General features: G+C 34.0%; 1 protein-coding gene across 11 annotated transcripts in view; it reads right to left on the reverse strand.

The window, feature by feature from the left end:
• Foxp (Forkhead box P) overlaps nucleotides 1–13,720 on the reverse strand; it is a 60,298-nt gene extending 46,578 nt beyond the window's left edge. For 4 of the 11 annotated variants that reach the window (XM_049849792.2, XM_049849798.2, XM_049849794.2 and 1 more), the window contains exon 1: nucleotides 12,907–13,719. The gene's annotated coding sequence lies outside the window, so the exon portion shown is untranslated. Of the gene's footprint in view, nucleotides 1–12,906 lie in introns of all 11 variants that reach the window. The other 7 variants (XM_049849790.2, XM_049849791.2, XM_049849799.2 and 4 more) reach the window with 4 other exon arrangements.
• Nucleotides 13,721–17,096: the final 3,376 nt, after the last annotated feature.

Consider the following 17,096-nt stretch of genomic DNA (forward strand, 5'->3'; position numbering starts at 1 on the left):
TGGACCAGTAAACAACTTTCCGATTGTCTTCGACCCTACAATATTTACTAGACAAGACTGAATAAAATGCTTTCAATATGAACAAAAAGACCCCTTGCTAGAAGCATAAAAGGATAGATTAAGGATTCTACATCTGGAACTTAACATTTGAGACCCAGATTCGGATTGTAAAGAGTGGCTTAGCCTTGGTTTTATAAGCCGTTTTGAATATACCAAAGATGGGACAGGCACAGCAAGCAAGATTGAAAATAAGTAGCAGAAGATTTGTGATCATAAACGGTTCATGAAGGATAGTAGTAGTTGATTGTAGATTTAAAATAATACCAACAGACAATTACACAGTATGATGAAATATTGGATAAATAACAACATAAATTATTATTGAAAATGATACCAAAGGAGCGCCACTGCCTGAAAGTACCTATACGAGTACATGGGTAGTATGATTCAAAATAAGATTTATCTAGTTGCCTAGTTATTACTCATTTACCGATAACAACAAGCACCCGACTTGTAAATATACCTAACATCTTACTTGCATTTCATCTTTATAAACATCTTTCATTTATTGCTAAGTTTTGATTCGTTTATGTGTAAACAAGCGCCCATAAAGTTATCTAAATCTATTAATAAAAATTGAAATCAGCGCCATCTCTGAGCTGAGTTTTAGAACTAAATAGTCTCGTAGTTGGCTAGAATATGTTGTAACAGCGCCATCTAGGGTAAATAACCTGTAGTGTTTTTTTCGAGGCGACGTCACGCCTGTTGCATACGATCAACCAATTGTTTACACAATACAAAAGACCCCTTGTTTGTTTTTCGCTAGACGTTTCCTGGTTTGTTTTGTGTGTGAATATGTGTTTGTGTGTGTGTTCGTATGTTTTCACAGCCGGCTCTGTGTGTTCGAGGACGGTACACAAAATGTTGTTGTTTGCACGGCCCGAGTAGGTAATAAATTCTGTCTGACTTACGTACGGATATTTTTATGCTTTAAATATTACGATGGATGTGCTCACCGCAGTAAGATCAAACTAGAGATAACAGTTAGAATTAAGATTGTTAGAGGTTTTGAAAGGAAACATTACTATTGTAATGGCGACATGTCATAACAATATGCATTATTGTTAACTATAGTTGATCTAGTTACATATAACAAAGTGACTGTATCGCATGCCTAATCGAAGTTTCATTGAGGATAACGGAAGCATTTTTCGACGTACTATTTTATTTGTCCGTTCATCAAGTACTTAGTAAGTATTGCTTTAATTGCTTAGTGCTAAAACGTTTAACTACAGGTTTTCAATGTTACACAAACGATGCATTCAGGTACTTTAATATAAGTGTAACATTCAAGAGATCATACATATTAAATGGTCCTCTTACAATCTTTAATTGATTTATAGACTTTACTAGACAGCCTTTACACGGCTACTTAGACTTACTTAGGTAAGTACCTACCATAAAAGTTTCATCATCATCATCATTTTAACCATAGGACTATAGGACGTCCACTGCTGAACATAGGCCTCTCCCATTGATTTCCAAAAGGATCGATGGAAAGTTGATTTGAAACCATGAAAATAAATCTAACAGGTATCTTATAGGATCCTTAATGGAGGCTTTGGTATGAGACGAGGCAAAGAAGACACTCCACATGTTATTCATTTCAAAAATCGATGCAAAAAAAATTGTCTGAGTCAGTAATTCTCTCTCTATCGAATTTTTGGAAAAAAATGTAAAAGCAAGAGTGGATAAAGTCATGATTGATACTAAAGCAAGCGTAGCGAACAGTTTACAAAAGGCGTCTACAATACCATTATCTTTCTATTTAATTACCTACTCTAAAAAATATGTAGATCGTCCAAATGTGACTCAGTACGGTTGATACAAATGTATGATGAGGTGCGCGGAGAGGATGGTCCGCTTCCAAAAAAGAGCTTTTGGAAATTGATAGGGGAGGTCTGTGTTCAGAAATGTTCCTGTAGCTGAGATTATGATCCATAACAGAAGAAACATAGAAAGCACAGGGAAACTACTAGCATAGAGCCCGAAAATATGTAGACCTTTGTGGTGATTTGCAGATATTATCATAAATGGGCAAAAATTACCTTACCATTTTTGAACGTCAAGATATTTTGGATGCTCCGCGATGTTACGTTCAAAATAGATCCCAAAACAGTATCCTCTATAACAAAAGATCTTTAATCTTATTTCTAAACACTAAGCGATATAAAAACTTATATGTAACCGAGATTATGCAAGACATTACAATCGGTACGTAGAGGGAAACTGCCAACAATACCATGGGAATATGGCCGCCTTTCCTACATTGTTCTTGTATTTATTATGTGCATGTACTAATAAACAAACCAATTAAATTGTTTGTAGATTGTTTAGCTGTGGGTAAGTTCAGATATGACTGCAAGTGTGAGGTTTTTAAGAACACTTGTTCTAATTTCGCTTCCTTAAGTTAAGACAAAGAATTTGGTCGTGTAGCTGTTAGGAAAGTAGCTTTTGTAATCAGAAGTGTAATAATAGAGGTGAAACTATTTGAACTTGTACTTGAAGAAGATTAGCTAGCTGTGCAGGACTAATAGATAAAATATACTCTCTATTCCCTCACTGTCATAGTTCCATGGGAGGACAATTTTACACAACCGGAGGAACAGGCGCAGGACAGCTCTAACAAGCTTACAGAATCAATCACAGGTTTTTAATAATAATTGTTTCATTGATACCCTAATCTGCAGAAATTTAAGAGGACGGATATGATGTTGAAAGGTAATACTACTATACCCTCGCATCACACAGTTTACAATAGCATAGTGAATCGTTGAATCAGGATCAGGCATTGGGCATTGTGGAGACCACCCTTTTGGTCCTTGAGATAGCCAGAAGGGGTCCTCTTTCAAGCCATCAAGAGCAAAAGTTACAAGACGTCCCTGACGATCAGGCAATACGTATAAAACCTATCAGTGACTGGGTATTCAAAACGGAAATTCTTTGCAAAATGTTAAAAAGAAAAACAAATACGATAAATAATAATAAAAAACGTTATAAACGAATCTAATCAGAACACATGTATGAAGATTGCCATTTTATTTACGTATTCCTAATCTATAATGATATAATAAAGGAAGTAACGATACCGTCCTATCAATATAGGTGTCAATTATTATCATACTAACATGCTCTAAATAAAATAGTCAATAACTTATCATTTCGCTTGATATTTTAATATCAAAGCAAGGAGTGATAATAACGATGATCATATTACAAGAATTATTTCAGTGCTCTACCAAATTGTTGTTCTAAAATATTCAATAATTATTAATACCTACACAAAAGACTGATTAAAGGTGAAGGAAAATATCTTGAGGAAACCCAGACTATAGTCTGAAATCACCAGCCACGCATTAAGTAAGAGTGATGATTAACACTCAATCCTTCTCTGTAAGAGGATGTCTGCGCTCAGCGATAAAAAGGCTGATGATGATAATGTCCAAATCTGAAATCCTGATTCCTGAATCTGAAATCCTGTCTGGTTTCACAGTAGAGTTTTATGAAAAAATCTTGTCTACTGCGCGGCCAAATAACATGAGACTCGTCAAGTAACCTCAAGTGTCCAAATCCAAATGTATTCTAGTTCCGAACCCAAAGGGTAAAACTGGATCCTATTGAGACTTCGCTCTCCGTCCGTCCGTCAGTCACAGTTTATTTTATTTTATTTTATTTTATTTATTTGGGACAAAAAACAGTTACATGCTTAGCTTAATACAAACATATCCTTATGTTTACATATTATTCTACAAAAATACACATAATTGCATGCAAAACAGTGTTATTATACATGTAACCCACACTATTGTCCACGAATTAATAAAGAAATTCAGTAGAAAAAAACAAACATACAGTGTGCATCGCAAAATAAAAATTGAAGACTGTTATGAAGATTAGATACAGAAAGGTAAAAAAAAAACTAAAATATCTTATGTAGTTAATAACTCTACTGCTTTTGCCTTAAAACTATTCTTGGAAAGAGTAAAAATGTCAAGCTCCATAAAATGAGTATTGTACGCGTCAACGAGGCGACGGAGAGGCATGCGTACCCCAGCGTTAGTTCTGCACGAATTTGTGTGGAATAGTCGAGGCACACGCACCCCACGAAGCATGACGGACCTAGGTACTGTATAATTTAAACTATTTGATAAATCAATACAGTCGAATCTATTGTTGCATATGCCATATAGCATCATTACACCTAGAAGAAGCCGTCTAGATTCCAAACTAAGAACTTTATAACGTGTCAGTAATTGTTCATAGGAGGCTCTAGGACGATAACATTTAAAATTCATAGTACGTAAATACTTCTTTTGGACAATTTCTAGCCTATCCTTGTACTTATGATATAAAGGATTCCAGATTTGAACGGCGTATTCCAATTGCGAGCGAACCAGGGTTTTATATAATAATAAGAATGTAGAGGGTCGTACAAAGTTACAAGAAAATCTCATCACCAGTCCATACATCCGAAAGGCTTTTTTCACTATATTATCAATATGAGTATCAAAATGTAGACGACAGTCAAGAGTAACACCTAAGTCGCGGACGGATTGGACTTCATTTAGACTTATGTTATTTATTGAATAATTAAAATTGATTTTATTATTTTTTTTTTTTAAATTCTTTACCGTGCGTCAGTCTTGTCATTCACCCTATGTATATCTCACGAACCGTGATAAGCAGACAGTTGAAATTTTCACAGACTCCTATAACATCAAAGGCTTACTGAAAGCTAGAATAAAATTAATATTTTAAGGGGTAAGCTCCCATACAACGAACGTGATTTTATTTCTCATTTTGTAGATCATGGAAAGGAAGCCTACGTGCGAGATTCCGACTCACACTAGGCCGGTTTTTCCAATCAAGTACTAAATAGATAACATAGAAACAAATAATAAATCAATACGTACGAAATATTAGCGAATAACAAACGCAACTGATACAGATAATAATAATAAGGTTTTATGTAAAACAAACATTTTTATTTGTCACTAGCTGTTTTCCCGCGGATTCACCCGCGTCCCGTGGCAACTACTGCCAGTGTCGGGATAAAATATAGCCTATGTTACTCGGGAAGAGTGTAGCTTTCCAACAGTGAAAGAATTTCTCAAATCGGTTCGGTAGATTTGGAGCTTTTAGGGTACAAACAAACAGACAAAAATCAAATGGTTTTCCTCTTCATAATATCAATTTAGATTAGTATAGACAAATAAATCAATACATACGAAATATTAGCGAAAAACAAACGCAACTGATACAGATAATAATAATAAGGTTTTATGTAAAACAAACATTTTTATTTGTCACTATATAGAGTAGATTGTGCGTAGATACGGAACGCGCGTCACAAGCAAAGGGCATGCTTTATCCGGGCGAGATGATAATCATTTATAGATATATTAATATATTGATAGTTTGAATATAAATTGTAGCATAAATATATGAATAGCTACTGCTAAAACTGGTGGAAACAGTCGTTATAACAATATGCTAAGTTTATCACTATTTAACACACTTATTTGGATGAATTTTATATTATTTTATGAAGTTTAAAAACTCAACTAATAAAAATAATAACAAGTTGAATTAAAGCTCGTAAGATTATCGCTTGCTTGAAAGTTTCAGTAAAATAATCGTTCAAAACGTTGAATGGGTTTGAAAATCAAACATGTTTCTTTCGTAATTAAAAAATGGGGACATTATGATAATAATTGCTTTTATTAAGTCTAAATTATTAATAAAATAGAGAGAAAGCTCTTTTTGTTCTTTGTCTGTATCCTTAAAGGCTCCAAAACTACTGAACCGATTCGATTTTTTAATCACTGTTTGAAAGCTACAATATCGGCGATATTTTGTCCAAGTACGGGTGGAACCGCGGGAAAACAGGTAGTTATAAAAAATAGGTAGGTAATTACAAACTTTCGTGTTTATTATATTGACAGTATAGTAGGATTAATTGGCAGTTCATAATATAAGTAGGATTACCTACTTGTAAGAAATAAAACTGCATTTTATCGCATTGCAATATAAAGTAGCTTGTTATCTTGTAAACAAATATGGCGTCAGTGCAACCATAGACAATGAGTAGTGTTGTGATATGAGTGATTGATTGGCTCAACTGGATCAATTTTATGAAATAAATGTATTGAACTCATTTAGAGATCACGTTGTAGTGTAAATAGATTTTATAGTATTTATTTATTGTTTATCTATACACATATTATTAAATAAATTATATTTTACAAGAAACCGTGCCTATAGCAGCGTGCCGACTTTATTTATACATATAGACACCAAAAGCTTTGCCATGAATGTTTCAATCGATTGGTGAAAATTTCACGAAAATCCTTTCAGAAAATGTTGTTCATAGTAATAATGTGAAATATAAATTAAATTTGTATTTTATAGGTATCATATGTATTTTATATGTAGATCAACCACTGTGTTGATTTTCATGAAAGTTAAATGACTTAATTAATAACAGAGTGTTAAATAAATCAATATGAACTCATTACATTGGCATGAAACACGTAAGTACTTACATATAACAATAACAATAAAAATCGTAAGTATATATTCTACACCAATGTGTAACTAAAATTTTCGGAAAAACTCGACTGAAGAGATTTTGTTTCTATGTATATTCATTTTTAGAAAATACTCAAGAAACTTGAATCACACGAGGAAAAATGTTGTATTTTAGATGTCTCAAAATTCTTATCGTACTATCATAAATACGATTATAGAATATTATTCAAAACATTGTAAGCCTAAAGGTTGAAAAAATGTTTTCACTTTACATACATAGAATATATAGATAGACTAATATAGCATTCAGAAGCGTCTGTCGTTCTGTCCATGAAAAACTACGTGACACATTTTCATGAGGTTTTCACCAATTTACAAAGTGATTCATGAGGAGCGTATTTTAAGCCATAAAGCCTTGTAAAAATTATCGCTAATATTATCTTCTATTTTTAACACCTAAAAAAAATATTTCAGCAAACCTAATTACTTCACGATTTTTCGCAACACTAGGCATAACAATACAAAATAATCTGTACCTACGAAAAAAAAAACAACGAACAATAAATCGTGGTCTATGAAGGCACGCGCCAATTTCAAATGTTTAGGAAGCAAAAGGAGGTCGGAAACGTTGCTGATAGCAATTTATTTAGATTTCGAGGCCGCTACATTATTTAGGTTGTTTTTGTTTTATCAGTAGGAAGGCGTAATTTTGCGTTAAAATTGCGTACATGTAAACTTTTTAGATGAACTGGCAACACGTGGAGCGGTTATTTTGGCGCGCGATGCGTAGGTATTCGAAATTTGAATTCGGATTTGCTGGCTGAATGGAAATCAATGGATGGTTTTGCATTTGAAAATGTTTGTTACGGGCCGACGTAATACAATCTCATCTAGCCTAGACTTTTCCTAACGATGTTGGGGTCGGCTTCCAGTTTAACAGCTGAGTACCAGTGTTCTACAAGGAGCGACTGCCTATCTGACTTCCTCAACCCACCGGGCTACCCGTACCCCTTGGTAAGACTGGTTGACTGCCAAAGATGTCCAATATGATGAATTATAAATAATGAAATATTTGTTACATAATTTACAGACGAACATTATTGAAGGAAAAACGTTTTAAGTACCTACCTACTTATCAATTTCCAAAAAAAGTAGATTTTTATAATTTATGCCACAGAAAATTAAAATTCTTGTTTTAGTACGCCATGTCTTTCTTTTACTTAATTATAATGCAAATGCTTACTTACATAATTAAACAAATATAATTTTTCACACCTCCAATTAGTTCTCATTTAGTTACAAACAATTTAAAAATAGACATTTCACCATTGTATTACAATGAAAAATGTGAAAAAAAAATGGCGGACCACCTTAGGAAGCCTCACAGAACAAGAGAGGTAAGTGAAGAACTTATATTATTTATTTTCGGCTACATAATTATCGAGAAACAAACCACACCTGTGCTATATGTACATTACATATACTATGTATGTTTGTTGTATATTTTTGCAAGGCTCGGTCCGATAACATTATCGGGCCGTCACGCCTACACGCACACGCACACAACGACAAAAACTGCGTATGTGTGCGTTAAAAAAAATAGTTTATGTTATGATGATCGCGGGTTGCCAAGTTGCCTAAAAAGCTTATTTGTTTAAACGACTGTATGCAAAACCATTTGTTTAACCATTTCGCATAATTTAAATTTAATTATCATATATATCGTAGGTATGTCTGAGGCACAGTAACCATGTAAGTGATAAATGGTGAAAAATGTTGTTGATTTTTTGGTATTTGTCCTGTGACTAGATTTGAAGCTGAATTTCAGGGTTTTCGATAAGTGCTTATCTAAACTCTATACAATATACCTAATAGCGAGGTCTGTGTTTGTTTTGTTGTAAAAGGTCCGAAACTACAGAACCGATTTCTAAAATTTACTATTGGAAAGCTACATATCTGCGCTATAGGCTATATTTTACGGTACGGGCGTAGTCCCCACAGGACACGGATGAAACCGCGGAAAAAACGCTAACCGTGTAAAACATAGTATCTAGCTAGATCTTTTTAATTTGATAAGTCCTTACTGAAATGAATAGGTACTCTAAAGCTATTTATTACATAATGATGTACTCAACGGAATAATCTTACAACTGAAGTTTAGTATACTTATGTATGTTATTCGGTTTCCAGTTTACCCGTAAACAGCAGGGTACCTTTTAGTGTTACGTCGAACGACTCCCTAACCCTGTTAACTGGTAGGCATGATTCTAAGACCCAGATGCTCCTTTTAACTTTTAACTATAACGATAACCAAACCATAACCAGCTGTATACTTGCCGCCCATCAATTGGTGAAATCAGTGATTTTACTACCGAAAATGGTTCAGTTTTCGTTGTAGTTAAATGGTGCAACTCACCGTAAGTGTAAACTTACTTCAAAAATTACTTTCCGCTATTTTTTCCGGTTTCAGCAGCAAAAGGGGGTTTCCACAGTAAAACCGTAAGGAAAATCGGTACGAAAAAAGAACAGATAACAAATTAACAATTTGATGTTTAATCGTTAATGATCTTTAACCTGTAAAGTACTAATAAAACGGATTGGGAGTTCCCTAAAAATTATATAAGTCGCTTTATGTAGGTACATAGTTTACGCAAAAGCTTTCAGTTATAGTTTGAAATAAAGAATATCTTCACGCAGATAATCTTATCCTATATCTTCATGAAATAATAATGATACATTATTATTTTTATACGTAATTGTTTTAAAATGCATAATAATTTATATCTTGGACACCTAATATCTTTACACTAATGACTGATTAAAGGTGAAGAAAAACATCTCGAGAAAACCTGGACTATAAGGTCTGAAATTACCAACCCGCATTGAGCAAGCGTGGTGATTAACGCTCAATCCTTCTCCGTGTGAGAGGAGGCCTGTGCCCAGCAGTGGGACGATAAAATGCTGATGATGATACCTTAACGGAATATTTTTTAGTATTTTTAAAGCAAGACATTTAATATCCCACTTGGTGCTGTGTGGTGGTTATACCGCCACCAGTCGGTCGCCAGAGCCTCGCCTCTTGTTCAGCACCAACGGACGGGTGAGTTTGGCAATTGGGAAAAGATAAAAAGTCATTTATTCAAAGTATGTAGATTGAAAATCAGCACTTTTTGACAGTCAAGTTTATAAAAGACTGGAGCCAAAGACCGCTCTTCACCACTTCGTATGTGTTTTTGCTGGGGAGAAGAAATAGTGGAGTCATCTCCCTAGCAACCGGGAAAGGACGTGGTTGTCATGACCTAAACGATGAGTATGGACAAATCTCCCCAGGTTGTGAGGAGTGTGACAATCTTAAGCCTTAATTAGTATGTAATAATAGTTGTATAGCTTCAAGTTTTATTTTTAGGATTATTACAGGTTTTATGAAATAAAATACCTATTTACGACGAATCAATTAAGTGACGTTTTCAAGTATTTCCTAGACATAATTTAAATAATTCCTAAAGTGCATTAATTATTCATGTCATATATTATTAGGTTTTTTTATAATCCTGATTTATTAGGAAATAAAATATAAGAGCGATTTTTACGTAAAGTCTTAATTTATGTCATAAAATCTTTAGACCTTGCAATACTAGATATCCAGTTCCATCTTGACATCCAGATTTTATTTTAAAAAAACTGAAATTCATACTTCTCCAGTAACACTAGAAAGACAGTCAAATTGACGGCAATTTCATTGTTAAATATTTCACAAACTAAGTATGTCTTTGTTTCTTTTCATATTTTATGACTTTTCCTAATTTGCTATTGTTAAGCTACATCCATATTAAAAAAAAAAAATACCTATCACATTAACGGTGCGCAGTCTTAAGAGGTATAGCATAAAGCCCGGCCCTTCTAGTGTTAAGAACTCATTGTCAACTTTGGCTAAAAATTATATATAGGATTGTACATAATTTCTCTCAAGTATATGAAAGAAATAAATGTACATAGTTTTAATTAATTATAGTACACAACTAACTAAATTATTAACATGCACAAATAGTTTTACAGTTGCATATAATACCCATTTACATAAATGTAAAATATAATATGTAGGTACCAAATACATTCATGAAATATTGACATAGAACAAAAAATACCGTTTCGGATTTAAAAATAAATAAAAAAACTTTCCTACACGAGGGTTTGAACCCTTGTTTTTAATTCCGAACCCTTATTTGCCTTTCCCAGTCTCAACGCGACATTTTTGTTGAGTGATTTTGAAAAAAAACTTTTCGTATCTATGTGATTAACAGATCATTCTGTCTCTTTGGGTAGGCATTTTATTTTGTGATTAATATTTATTTCATAACTTTTTTACGTTATGAAAATTATAAGATTTGATGAATTCATGATTTGATAAATTAACTGTCAACTCTGTCAGAAAGAGTAGACTGGGATCATTTGGATATAATATGCGATTTATCAGGTAGGTGTCTTATTTTTTTATTTATTTTCGTCTATTATTAAGATTATGGAAATTAAAAGATTTATCACCATTTCGGGTTTGATAATATGCAGATTTCAATTACCAATCTATCCGTTCTTTTGGGATTAGGGATTGATATTTGACATAGGTAGTTCATAAATATGAAGATATTTAAAACTTCATACTCTACAAAGCAACGGATCCACAGATAACTGTCAATTGCTAAAATAAAATGAGTAGACTGGGGCAATCTGAGATACTATAGAAATATATAAAAAAGTTAAATAAATTAAATTATTTTTCAAAAAACAATTAATAAAACAAAACTAAAATAGAATAATGAATAAATAATAAATAAATGACTTGCGTGCAGTAATGATAAACAACAGCGATAAGATTATTAAAATGATGTTAAAATATTTTTTCCTTCCTGATTGCCGAAGCGAATCAAACTAGAATGAATCATTTATTGTCTAGCCGTGTAACCTACAAAACATAATGTACCTACAACTTAAAAGTAAATAGGTATACCTAATAAATGGAGTAAATAATTTGTGGTAATTAATTCATTCTTACCAATAAATGCGTATAATTTTACTGTATGCCATTGTACTGTATGTACAAGAAGTATCAAATAAATAAATATAATAACTTTAAATTTATTTTTCAAAATTGGTAAAAATGTTGTACTGATTGAATTTAAATTTGATAGAAGCCAGTAAGTCTGACAACCAGTCTTACCTGGGGGTATTGGTTTGCATGGGTAACTGGGTTACGGAGGTCAGATAGGCAGCGCTTTGTAAAACACTGGTGAGTCCAGCTACATGCGGTGAGGCTGGAAGCCGACTTCAACATAGTTGGGAAAAGGCTAAGCAGCATATGGAAATGAAGAAAGATGGGACTAAACTAAGGAGATGGTTTTTGAAAAGTTTTTATTTAATTGACGTAAGGAGTTATCTCGAGAAGAGAGTGAAACCGCGGGAAATAGCTAGTTGTGTAATATTTTATTACCTAATTTTGTTTTGTTTGGTTGTCTAGCTCAGTAGGTAGATAGTAATAGCAGTTATATTTTTCTTGTTTTATATGTTAATTAATTCTTACATTATAAGCATGTAGTTTCCTACCTTTTTCCGAGTTTATTTGTGAATGGAATCAACCTATTACAAGTTTTTGTAGGGAAAATTTTAGTTACCTATCTTGGTATAAGAATAATTTAAATTTAATTAGATAGCTTGTTTATGTATTTTTCTCAATTGTTTACTGGTACCATGGATGAACTATTTTTAACTTTTTCAGGTTCTAGTAGATACCTACCAGATACATACCTAGTTGGTTATATGTTTAGTTATACCAAGTTATTCTTCTTTTGTTCCCATAATGTAAAATAAACATGGAGGCCTCATTTTCCACGGGGACAACGCTCTACAGAAATTAAGTTTAATTACATTTCGCGTTTACATAAAACTTTTGGTAGTGTGATGTCAAAAATCAATAAACCTAAATAAATGTGGAGACGTCCGATACGTGAGCAAATATAATATTATGACGTTTCTTGTCTCAACATTTTTTTCCTATTGCCATAAAAGGTGCACATAAATTAAAAAGTCAACTCATCAAAGTTCGTCTTCGCCTAAATACATGACAAGTAACCTCTCCCTCCCTGTCTCCCCTCTTACACAAAGTGACAATAAGTCGCGCACGCACACATGCGTATTGTTTGTACACTCACACATGCACGGAACCGGCTAGGTATTTGGTTTCCCGCCACCGGCGCGAACACGCACACAAAACACGAAGAGCAAACAATACAAACACCAACACACAAGTAAATTTAAACTCACCTCAAAATAAATCCATTAGAAAACACACTTGTTCAAACAACTAGCGCTTAGCCTCGAAAACGCGTTGAAAAAACACTCGCCAGCATCCGATGTGTACTTAACACTTTTCCAAACTTTCTGTGCAGCCTACTTCTTAGCACTTCGCGTTCCCGCCAAAACTTACTTCAAATTAACAAAACTTCCAAAAGCGCGCCGAACACATTTAAATGTAAAACTGTCAAAACAGGACTTCTACTCGATCATTATCTTTATCATTACTCATCGGAGTTGTTCATCAAAATTGAAATAGTAATCATTATTATTGAGTCTTCATGCTTACTGTCTTCTTCACCGCGTTACAAATTCGCGAACATTATTTTCACGGCCGAAATTGCTTCCGCAATTCAATTGCAGAGTTTTAATCAAACACTATGGCGAAATAAAAGAAACGACGACAAGTGGCCCCACTTATTAACACACGTTGCGCGGTAAAAATAAACTATGATTAACTACCATTAAGATTCGCGGAGACAACCGAACCACCGGCGAGCGTGCGAATAGGTTATGAAAAAAATAAATAAAATGTAAATATCGAAGAAAAAAAACACCTTGTTACAATGAGGGCCGGGCAATAAAATCGCGAATTTGTTTACCGCGTCGCTATTTCGGTCGCTAGAGACGGTTCCGATATGAATAATTATTATCGCCGGCGAGCGAACATCGACGCATAGTTGTCGTTTCATAAAACGTGCGCGTTAAAACTGAGTCGAAAGGCTCGGCCCGTGTCGGAGCATAGCGCCGAATAAAATAAACAACAATATACCTAAATAAGCGGGCGACGGGCGCGGCGCTGTGTGCGTGCGCGCCGCTGTGTGCGTGTGTAAACAAGGGGCAGCGCGGCCACGGTGACATCCTCGGCCAGACGAGGCTCATTCATTATGTCCTGCGATATGTCATCATTATACGATTTTCTAAAACTTACACGGAATTTACATAACACACGTTAATGAAAGTTAATTAATACTATCTTGATGTAAAAATAACTTTTTTGGGAATTTTAGTAAATCTGTAGAAATGTTTTATTTTTGGCATAGGACAATACCATCATGATCATCAAGTGTGTTTCCATAATTCTGATAATTCTGGTGGTTAATTGTAGGTATTTAGTTTCAAAAGAGGGCTCTTTATCCGAATTTGGAAATTAGAGGTAAATTTTTCCTGGGAATGTGGAACGATGACGCATGACGCCCAAAAAACCTAAAAGATGGTCTTATTTTAAAAATTACTATTAAAATGTTTTACTTTTCTCAAGCAAAGTTCGGAGTACATTTAAGTAATTTTCTAAAACTACCACAGTTTTCGAAACATTCTTACGACAAAAGTTTTATCGATTTTGCAAACTACTTCGAAAACTGGTTTAAAAACTTCATAATGTAAGTAAAAAAAACAGACATATATGAACATGAACCAGTTTTCTTTTCTCAAGAATAAATATTCCTTCTGGTTCTGCTCCAACCAAGTTCTGCTGGAAAACCGATGGTAACAAATGATGAATTATGTCGCTAACTTTCAACACATTTGAATTTTCTTGTGTCTTTTATTAAGTATCTAGATACACATAGATATGTCCAGAAAACTTTAAAACTAAACCTACTAACGTCTAAACAAAATCCACCCTTTACCACAAAATATCGAAATACTCAAAAAAGCACTCCAACATTTACAAGAAATCAACAAAAAAAATAAAACAAAACTACTGACACGTCCGCATCTCCCCGATCTCCCCGCGAGAATAAACATATGACGTCACCGGCGGGTAAACAAACAAACAAACACATGCGCGCCGCTCATGTTTCCTTAATACAATTATTATTTCGAATGTGGAACGCGAACGAGGCGGACGCCGTTCGCGATTTATTTTTAAAACTAGCTGACCGCTTACAATTTAAACCTTTTTAATAGCTATAGTCATAATTGTTTCTTTTTAACTCCAACCTCCTTTGATTTGAAACACCTTGTCTCTGGTCTTTTCTCTTTGGTTTTGTTCTGAGCGGTCTTGTCGTTTTATTTTTACATTGTTTTTGTTTACCGAGTAAAAATATGGAGTCATGCTCGTGCATTCGCCGTCAAATGTAATAGTTTTGTATTAACTCGTATTTATACGGCGTTGTCTTTCTGTATTTTATAGATATTTATCAATTTTACAGGATTGTTTTTGTAGTCGGATTATGCTGCTTATTAGAACTGTTGTTTTAAGACTAGGAGTTAGTTAGTCAATAATGATTAGTCAAATCTTTATGGTATATCTAAGATTTTGACCTAGATAAGTAAATACTAACCGTGGACTCGAGAAACAGTATAAATGTATCATCATCATCATCATCATCATCATCATCATCAGCCTATCGCAGTCCACTGCTGGACATAGGCCTCTCCAAGTGCACGCCACTGAGATCGATTTTCTTAAGTATAAATGTAGCTGCTACAAAAAGTTCCAAAGAGTTTTTTAAGGACAAAAACTTTGCTGCACTGTAAATCGTTAATTTCAAAATCCACGAGTTACGGATTCGCTGTAGATTTAACCTGCTCTTTTTAACCAAGTTCATTCAATATTCATTTATTTCATCATCTCCCGAGCCTTTTCCCAACTATGTTGGGGTCGGCTTCCAGTCTAACCGGATTCAGCTGAGTACCAGTGCTTTACAAGGAGCGACTTCCGATCTGACCTACTCAACCCAGTTACCCGGGCAACCCCTTGGTTACATTGGTGTCAGACTTACGAGCTTCTGACTACCCGTATTTATTTATTTACTTATTTTTATTTATAACGTTTTTCAGTTGTATGTCTTCCATTCCCCATTACCTACTTAATTTCTATCTTTTGCAGAAGTAGTCATAATCAGATAATTCTTCCCTTACGAAAGTTTTTTTCAGGTGTTGCAGTTGGCTTAAAGCCAAGGACTTATTGTAGACCCTGTTAGGGCACAGCAACATTATGCATTTCAGTTAGTCTGATAGCATGCTTTTAGGTTTCCCCTAATCGGATAAAAATAAATACCCTTGTACTTATTTAATGAAGTCTTTGAATACCTCTAGAGATGATGATATGCTTATTCTGCTTGCCGGTGCTCATTATCATCTCCCGAGCCTTTTCCCAACTATGTTGGAGTCGGCTTCCAGTCTAACCGGATTCAGCTGCTTACCAATGTGTTTGCTTGCCGGTGCTGCTGGGTTCCAAATGAAAAGAAACTTAAAATCCCTTTTCGTCTAATTTTCGGATTTGAATCTTTGCCTTTCTTTCAATTCATAGTCTCATTTCAATTCTATTTGTAATTATGATGAATGAATTTCGATGAGTGACAAAACGAATGAATGACAAAAGCTAGAAATAATTTACTACTTACCTCATTTATAATAAAAAACGAGAAATACTGTGGCAAAACAGAACAAGAGAAAAAAAACTTTTTTTAAATTTAATCTAGTTATTTATCTGTCAACTATTTAAATATTAGTAACTATTTCCCATAACGATAACGCATAGCAACTTAATTCTAGCATCTATCGCTTCCAAAAATTGTAATTAACTTTGAGGACAAAACTATAATAACTATAATATTTTGCTACTTTTTCAAGGCTGTATGATTGTATGTAAAACTAAAACGTACACGTATATAATAGTTTGTAGACATTTAAATAAATATGGTTAGTAAATATAAGGATTATCGCCGTGGGCCTCGGTTTTTGAATAAATTAAACGATTTGCTTGTGTGTTTACGAGTTTACGTTTATAATAAATAAAAACATTATCAATAAAAGTGTGTCTATGGGTTTTTTTTTACATCATCATCTTACACCCTATTGTCGTTGATTCCGGAAGATTCTTTTTATATTGTTTATTTTAATACCTAGGTATACAAAGAGGAAGACCTAAGAAAAGATGGATTGCCTGAAAGATGACATGAATAGGAAGGGAGTGAGTGTCAGTATGACGAGTGACAGGGGAAAATGGAAGCGGAAGACATATTGCGCCGACCACACATAAAATTGGGAACAGGACAGGTGGAAGAAGAAGTATACACAGGTACCTATCTTAAAAACATTAAATAAAATTTATTTTATAATCTTGGCTGTTTCAGGAGTTTCCAAGCGTGGAAATGACTTCCCGTACCTGCACAAAAACCTACGTGAATCAATCGTGAGACTAAACTAAC

The sequence above is a fragment of the Helicoverpa armigera genome, chromosome 26 (genome assembly GCF_030705265.1).
Source record: "Helicoverpa armigera isolate CAAS_96S chromosome 26, ASM3070526v1, whole genome shotgun sequence".
NCBI lineage: Eukaryota > Metazoa > Arthropoda > Insecta > Lepidoptera > Noctuidae > Helicoverpa > Helicoverpa armigera.